Genomic DNA, 9,444 nt, shown 5'->3' with positions numbered 1-9,444 from the left:
GTAAATGGAGAATGTTTCAATAAAGAACACAACTGCAATATCACAGCTGCAAGCTGAATACTGAGGAAGATTGTAAAGGTAACAGTCTGTCCTGTGCTGAACGTGTATCACCGTGACTCTGAATTACTACCTGCGTCTCCCCATTTAGTGATTCGCATTGATGGGAACCTCCCTGAACCTGGCTTTGCTCCTGCTTTGGTTGCTCAAAGTTCACCTGTGTGTTGACTTGACTGTTAACTGTTATCTGATTGGACCAGAGCAGGTGGGGGGAGGGGCGGTGCTTTCTTAAGTCTCTGACACGTTTTCCTTCCACTTGGTTTAGTTAATTCTTTATGCCCCTAATCGTTCATGCTCTTGTGCATGCTGATGAGGTTGTGCCCCAATTAGGGCTTTCTCTTTAATTAATGGGATGGGGGGGGGGCACAGTTCATGGCCGTGGGTGCTGCTTGGCTGGTTTGTTTAGCTCATATTGCAGAACAAAAACACCCCCCGGATTCTCAGATTCTCTTCTGTTATGAAGTGGTGTTCAGTAGGTTAAGTGCCGGTTTACAGGTGAATCACTTACAAAGCTGATTAATTCAGTCACTAGATGAATGTGATTTTAAATGTGTTCCTGGGGGAGCTGAAGTGGGTCGGTGTCCTTACGTGTGACATCCACCGTACCACACAGTATCGGGGACCTCCCTGCTTCTCTAAGGGAAGGAAACGGAACGGAGTTTATACAGGTTCACCAGGAAAATTCACCCCAGCCCAGGAGAATCACACAGCCCATTTGGGTCAAAAGACACAGGAGGGTATGGCGAAAAAGCCCACTTAGTTATTATTATTATTATTATTCTTGTCACTTGCTGTCTGTATGTCGCACTGTAGGAACGTTATTTCATGCTACTGTACACCAGTATGTGGAGGGTATGACAATAATACTCACTTGACTTGAATTTGAAAAGTTTCACCTGACACCTATAGATGAATCCCCCTTTGGACCTTTATGTAACATTACCTTGTGTTTTGACTGAATGCAGCTAGTGGCTCACTGTCCTTATTGAAAAGTCTCATATAACATAGCTTCTATAGCCTGTTTTTTCTGCAAACGGAATCGATTGTGGTTATCCCAGTGTCCTTAGTATTTCCACGTTTGCTAAGCTACAGTGTGATGCCATGGAAACAGCCCCGAATCTTTATGAGGAGACGGAATGGACCCCCCCAGAAACAGCTGTCTCTCCTCCATAGCCCGCACGTCTCCGAAGCAGCAGGAGGCCACATCTCAGTCACGTCACTCACAAGCTGTACTGTCACTGTGCACATGTACAATGAAGTGAGGAAGATGAGGTTGCCCTAGTGAAAGCATTACACACAGTATTCAAATAAACAGCGGAATAGAATAGATAAGTTTCCAGAGTCAGAGGCAAGGGGTCACATATACTGAACATACAGCGATGGCCATACTGAAATGGCACCTACAGCAGTGTTCATACTGAAATAGCACCTACAGCAGTGTTCATACTGAAATGGCACCTACAGCAGTGTTCATACTGAAATGGCACCTACAGCAGTGGTCATACTGAAATGGCACCTACAGCAGTGTTCATACTGAAATGGCACCTACAGCAGTGGTCATACTGAAATGGCACCTACAGCAGTGGTCATACTGAAATGGCACCTACAGCAGTGGTCATACTGAAATGGCACCTACAGCAGTGGTCATACTGAAATGGCACCTACAACAGTGGTCATACTGAAATGGCACCAACAGCAGTGTTCATACTGAAATGGCACCTACAGCAGTGTTCATACTGAAATGGCACCTACAGCAGTGGTCATACTAAAATGGCACCTACAGCAGTGGTCATACTGAAATGGCACCTACAGCAGTGGTCATACTGAAATGGCACCTACAGCAGTGTTCATACTGAAATGGCACCTACAGCAGTGGTCATACTGAAATGGCACCTACAGCAGTGGTCATACTGAAATGGCACCTACAGCTGTGGTCATACTGAAATGGCACTTACAGCAGTGTTCATACTGAGATGGTACATACAGCAGTGTTCGTACTGAGATGGTACAGTGGGTATAGCAGTGTTCATACTGAGATGATACATACAGCAGTGTTCATACTGAGATAGTACAGTGTGTACAACAGTGTTCATACTGAGATGGTATATACAGCAGTGTTCATACTGAGATGGTACATACAGCAGTGTTTGTACTAAAAATTACATACAGCAGTGTTCATACTGAGATGGTACATACAGCAGTGTTTGTACTAAAACATTACATATAGCAGTGTTCATACTGAGATGGTATATACAGCAGTGTTCATACTGAACTGGTACATACAGCAGTGTTTTGTCTACCTCCATAAAGAATGAGGTGCTGTGGGAGCAGCACATCTGAGACTGGCTCCTGTTTGCACCTCGGAACATCCCCCTGTGACCCCAGACCATGTACCTCCCCCCCCCCACCCATCCTACACATGCAGGTTATCTTCTCACACCAGTGAGCTTTCCGCTGATCTGATTGCCTGACTCGTGTGCACAGAATCTTTAACCGCCACACCATCTGGTGCCCTGCTTGTGCCGGGCATGTGTCACCCCCACTTTGAAGCTTCTGGGGGGCTGTGCGTGAGCTTCAAAGAGAGGAAATTATGAGAACGTGCTTTTGAGTTCCTCTTCCATCTCCCTGCCTCTGTACTTATTCAGGGGAGATTAGAGCAGTGTTTCTCAAAACAGTCCTGGGGACCCCCACATGGACCATGTGCGGGAGCAAAATGTTTGTCTGGGGGGGGGGGGGGGGGGGTCCTCGAGGACTGGCTTCAGAAACATTGTATTAGACGAAATCAGAAGTTAAGGGGAAACAGCCACAAAAACTCCGGGGGTTTATTATTAGCTGGGTTGTACACATATTAAATGAAATGATGCTTTGTTTGCCAATACTACACAATACTACACAACACTACAAATACTGGCACTTTGTAATGTGTCTTTGCATGTATCCCATCATGCTCTATGCAGGTGAAGTTTGGGTCCAAGTCTCGGAGCACTTTTAAAGGGGCCTTCTGCAAGGGCCCAACGGCAATGTGACTATTACCTGGAGCATGGGATTCGATCCAGCAACCTTCCGAACACAGGCAAAGCGTTACACCCCCCCCCATATTTCTTCTACTGGCTGAGTATGTATGTAAGATACATATCCACAAGCTCATCCAATACAAAGCATATGTTACGATGTTTATATAATACAGACGCTCCTCTACTCACAAAAAAAATACGTTCCGAACGGCCGTTCGCAACTTGAAACGTTCGTAAGTCCATATTCAACATCATTGTACGGCTATACGCAAGTACTAAGAACTAGGATGCTGGGACTACGCACGCTACGCTGCTGCGCGGCGGGAGTAGCGGCCAGAAGTCGTACTAGGCGGAATTGGAACGCCGGAAAAAAATTAATGTTGCGGACAGGAAACTGGAGCCCAATGAACACAATTTGCACTTACAGTCCTCTTCGTTCATATGTCTGAAAGTTCGGAAGTTGAATGTTCGTAAGTAGAGGAGCGCCTGTAGTCATTTAAGGGATGGGTGGATGTTCATTTTTTTCTGCTTTAGTTATTTGTGAATCAGCGTTGCTGAGCCGGGTCACTAGTGGTGGTGGTTCACTGGGGGTGGGGCGAAAAGCTTGCAGCTGAGTGACTGAGAGCTTCGGTGTGGGCCAGGCTCACATCTGGCAGAGTGACAGCGGGGAACAGGCACGGCAATGTCTCTGTACTCTGTCCCTGCAAGCCAGTTACGTTGGGGTATTCTACGGATTTGCCCCTTCCTAATAAACTAAGCTCTATTTTTTCGCCTTTTCTCTTAAAGTCGCCCTGTGCCTCTTTCAGTCTTATGTCTGACCAAATGTGATTTTTTTTAAGGGGGGGGGGGTGTTAACGCCCTGTTGCCTCCCTGATAGTTTCCGAACTCCGCTGTTACGGCTCACCGCGCTTTATCGCAATCACCACGCGGGGACCGTCAGCCAGCCTGTATCCTCAGTATGCGCAGGCGCAACCTTTACCAAAATAAATTTATGTCACAGTCCGGCCCACAGACAAACACTGCGCTGAAAATGTAGTAGGAGATGATGAATGCTAAGTATTAAGCTCATTAAAATACTTTAGCGATAATAAAATTAGTGTGAGATATGCAGCCTATTTCGAATCAGCCTCTGTAAAGATCAAATGGATCTTATGGATATTTAAAGGATGTCAGCTGTAAGTCAAGGTGCACCAGTACGGCCCAGTAACCCTGATAACAGTACAGTTGACAAAACTGGCAAATGGAGCGGAGCAGCCCCTGTAGTCACAGAATCTGATGGTCCACAGAATTTGATGCAGCACCGACATCCAGCGTCCGGTGCTTCCCCGCAGATACTGCAGCTCCTTTGCGCCGGCGAGTGGCGAGGACGTGCCCGCACACGCAATGCCCGCTCACAGGGCCAGCAGGAAGGGAGTGAATGACACTGTAGGTTTCAGTCGCCATGGGAGTCACGCGGCATTCGAGTGCCGGGGGTGGTTTAGGTGTCGCGAATATTTGCATCACATTAGTCACATCGGTTCGCTCATTTCGCGGAGATGCAATATGTTTGATACCAAATGCATGCGGAGTAACCGATCTGGATCCCGGCAGCTATAAGCCGGCGCTCAAGCTGTTAAATCGGCGAGACTTTTACCAACAAGGGCTTAATCACTTTCACAGGCACTGTGGACGGCTGCCATTGCGTATTTTCAGAAGGCATGTCAGCCGTTCGAGCTCATCTGTTTTTTATGTATATATGACAGTACGTTGTCGTGGCACCTCCGGCACACATCCCCCGCTGCGACATGCTGTTGTCACTGCTATGTCACCACGACAGCGACAGATCCACACTCTCCAAATCACATGCAGCGGGTAGCACACCTGCGACAGGGAGACACACGCAGTGCTGAGCTGCGTACCGGCGCTCAAACAGACCACCAGCTGAACGGACAGCCTTGGGAAACCCCTTTAACAACCTGTAGTTGTCTGACTACCACAGGCACTGAGATGATAAGTGTCAGGTTTGGCGCTCGTCCATCCATGCCCCTTGTATTCAGTGCCCGTTTGGCAAGCGAGTCTTGCTGGCCATCCTGTTCCCTCCTGTCTTGCAGCCCGTACCGCTAGTCGATCTCCCTGTTTTAGGTAATCCTGCTCATGTCCTGTTTTATTATGTTCTGCATGCACTTCTGTTCCAAGTCTTTCCAAGTGTTGTTAGCCTTTAGTGTTTGTTAATGTTTCGCAATTCTGCTGCTTGTTAATCGGAATCCACCCCACCTGTTCCTTGTTGACCCAAGTCCTTTTCATTAGTTAATTTGATTATAATTTACACCCGTCCCTCGTTTGCATGCCCCGATTCTCTGTATGAATTTTAAATGCCTGCATTCACTCTGTTTACTAATCAGTCATTGCGCCAAATTAATCTTTTGTTTGTTAATCTGTTCCATTGTCCAGCCCTGCTGTCAGTGTTCCCCTGTTCCCTTGTTATCTTATGGTTCTTATCCGCAAAGGGCAGATGTATGTGCAGGTTTTCACTGCAACGCCCTAATTAGGTCACTAATTGGAGGACTGATTGGCTGAACAGTCCTCAAATTGGGTTTGAACAGCTTACATAAAGGTTACCCCGAAAAGCCGCATATCCCCTGCTGTTTTTCAGACCCTGCATGGTTCTTTGTTTGGTGCCTTCCCCAGAGCTGTAGCCATCAGTGGATCGTTACCAGGGGTATTTCCAGCTATTGAAAAAAATCAGGGGCTAAGTCAAGTTTACTTGGGGCTTCGCTTTTGGAAGGAAAATTGGCATTGGGGCTAAAATACCTCCGAACTTTCCCAGGTGATCGGGCCTAACGATCATCACCTTTTTCCTACCTGTGCCAATCGGTGTCACAACAATAACAATAATAAGACCGGACAAGGCAATTGACCTATATATAGTTTGCAAAGGCAAAACATAAATTCTTATTAATAATAGTGTCATTAGGAAATTATTCTCTTAAGTGAAGTATTTTGGGTGTTCGGAAGCCTAAATGTTACATTAAAAACACTCCGGAAAAATATTATTCCTTATGCTCTTTTTTCCAGTTTTGAAATAATTTACGTTCAAAGAACAATAGAAGCAGACCTGATAAAGGACGTGTAAAACTAATCTGGGTTTGTCTACCTGCAGGCCTCGCAAAACGACGGGCTCAGTCCTGGCTGCAGCAGTGGCCTGTACTACGAAGTGGCGGATCCGACAAGTTACCCCGATAAGCCAGTAACCCCGCTTTGTAGTAGAGGCTGCTGGGAGCATCCTGGACACAGTATCTTACCGAAGTCATTCTATTATGTGCACAGACTAAAACGCCACGCTTTCTTAAATTATACAGGCCTAAATATAACAACTAACAGTAAATATTTTTTGTTGTTCATGTCTTCCAGGAAAAAAAAATTATCAATCAACTCTGCATTCCTTCTGCCTACAGCACAGTAGTCAGGACTTCAAGATCAATGCTTTAGAAGAGCTGCATTCTGCTACTAACAAGTGTAATGAACTCCTCCCAGTCTAAGGCACCCAGAGTCTTGTAGTACCCCCTTTATAATTTACGAATCACCATCATTCTGCTTCCTGCAAGTCCTGGTTTAAATGTATCACTTTTTATTTTTAATTTTATTTTACAGTTCTACAATATGAAGATACAAAATGAAGATACTGCTGGATCCAAGCATGAGTTTTTATAAATATAGCAGAAAGACAAAGTGAACAGGGACAATTCGAGCAGAAAGCGTGGGGTTCGCCGGTGAAAGCTCTCGTCGGAGGGTCGGTCCGCCATAACTGTGACTGGGAGAGGTTGCTGTTAGCGTATTAAACCACCCAGCCATATACAGAAAGCCACTCAGCAGGCGCACATTAAAGATTCAGAAATCATGCATACTTTAATCATTTCTCTTTCTGTACTCATGCAATTTCGTGGACTGTTAAAATTATATTTACCGAACTCAGGTGCATTTGGGAAATCTGTATTCTGCATCCTACAATCGACGTCACTTGTAGCCAATTAAAATAGAGGGAGGGCACCAAGGAGCCAATTCGATTTCAGGGGGCGCCTCCATTGGCTCCGCCTCTGCGTAGCAGAATAGCGTAGCCAGGTCGGGAAACGCGTTTAACCGCACTACGGCACGCCTGGGTCCCCCTGAACTCGCAAGAGGATTTAATCGTACCATGGAATCAAATTCCAGCATTAAACGGATGTTATTATTATTCTCATGCTAGTCTTTGGTCGAAAGATGAAAACAAATAACTTATAAAATGTGACTGTAGTATGTTCTAGACGAACACCACCTAAAAATGTTATAGGCTATATGATTTAAACATATTACTGTGACCAAAGGCATAATCTAAGTCTGGAATATTTGATTTTTTTCCTACGTATACAATGTTTAAATGAAAAGTGCACTGTTAATGAGCTCATAGGCAAGTTTATTGGGGACTGTTGTATCCGATTGATTCGAAGTAATTAAAACCTACGACAAAATCACTATTACTCGAGGATGGCTGAAGATACGACACGGAGTAAACCATAGAGCGCAATCACCGCCTAACGCGTACCGACTATAACGAAAAACGAAAGCACTGGGTGTCGAACCCTAACCTTTAAAAAAAAATCTCTTAACGCCAGAAACACGCGTGTATAGCGCCTTGCACTTTTATGCCCGCTATGCGTCGCGTGGATGCTCTGCAGCCTGTCAGCATGCACTTTTAAAGCCGGCACGCTGCAACACCTCACGCGCCCTCCCGTTTCCCAGGCAACCTCCCGGGGCAGCCAATGGCGTTTTCACAGAAGGGACACTGCGTCATCATTTATTTATTAGCTGAATGTTTTAAATCATTGATTTGCTCTGATATCAACTACTAAACGGAGATATTATGCTGCTTTGAGAAACCCGCGAGGGTTGACATTCTTTTACGTATGTATATATATTTGGCTTGTTTTCAAACTCAGTAGTGGCCTGTATTGTGTACTTACTGGAAAATTCATTAAACCCCGGAATCGCTGAACCACAGTCTGGATTTCTCAGATGGCTACTGTGAATGAGCACCCATCTATTTCTTGGGAAGACCATTAGCACGGCGCTAGACATTGTCGTAATCAGACTTAAAATGGCATCTGAAACGCTTCCACATCTGATGCATCTGAAGGCGTCCCGGCAGATGGCACACTGCACAGGCCGGCTTTCTAACAGCAGCCCGCAAGCGAATGCTGTGGTTTTAAACAATTAGACGGCACAGCGCTGCAGGTGGGGTGTAGCATACCCAGTAGAGGCTGAGGGCGAGGGTGACATTTGAATGATAGTAATGAGTATAATTAGTCGTGACCAAACTAGTATGATTATGAAGCAGTAGGAAGGATTTATACACACATTCATGCGGTATCAGGGCACTCGAACCACTACATGACTGAAGTCCACATCGCCCCCTCCCTGTCAGAACCAACTGCATTGCAGCAGAGCACACCTGTTCGTGCTTCTTCTGGAGAACTGAGCACCAGTGTGAGAGAACCAAGTTGGGAATTGTGAACACACATGCAGCCTCACTCTTTGCGAAGTGACAGGTCTTTGCTCCTGCCTCGCTTAGGACAGTAGGTTTGTGTGAGTTATATGGCACGCTAACTGATCCAGCAACATAGCATTTGTGTTTTTTTTAGAGTAGGCTGTCTGGTAGACTGAAGCAATAAAATCACATCTGAAAGGGCAGCACCTCCATCAATTGAGATGGACGTCTATGTCTGTTTACCAGCACCACCTCCATAACCCCCCCGGTAGGGCAGAGGATGGCCACAGGATGATATCTGCTTTCGACACACAGAAAGAGACTGCCTGTGTTTATTTGGCAGGTAGCATGGTAATGTTCAGTTTTATAAATATATAAAAAATAAATATATTGTGATAACTTCAAAAGTGCCTAAAGAGCGACTTTTCACCCCAAGTACCGGAAGACTGAAAGCCGCTGTCTAAACACAAAAACCATATATGAGATATTCACCGGATTCTCTCGGAAAAAAACAATGAAAATATAAACACGTCTTAAATGACATGACAGAGACTATCTGGAGTTGTCTCCTCTCCTCTCGTTCTTGCTTTTGGGACAGTTACATAAAGTCACTGAAATGAAAAGCATCTCCACAAAACAGCAGTAGATCGCTGCGAAGGGTCGTGAGAGGCACCCCCTTGTGGCGAAGGTATTGCAACATTTTATGAGATTTCGACGAGCCAGTTGCTTAGAAACTGTACCGGAGCAGTTTTCTGGTTTAATTCACACAATGCATCACGCTGCTGCGCTCTTTCGCAGGTCACTGCATATACTGAATTTGACAGCGTAATAAAATCACGGCTAAAAATGTTTTTTTTTTTTTTCTTAAAGTAC

This window comes from Brienomyrus brachyistius, chromosome 2 (assembly GCF_023856365.1).
Source record: "Brienomyrus brachyistius isolate T26 chromosome 2, BBRACH_0.4, whole genome shotgun sequence".
NCBI classification, from domain to species: domain Eukaryota; kingdom Metazoa; phylum Chordata; class Actinopteri; order Osteoglossiformes; family Mormyridae; genus Brienomyrus; species Brienomyrus brachyistius.
The sequence above is the reverse complement of the archived record's forward strand: the minus strand, read 5'-3'. Positions refer to the sequence as shown.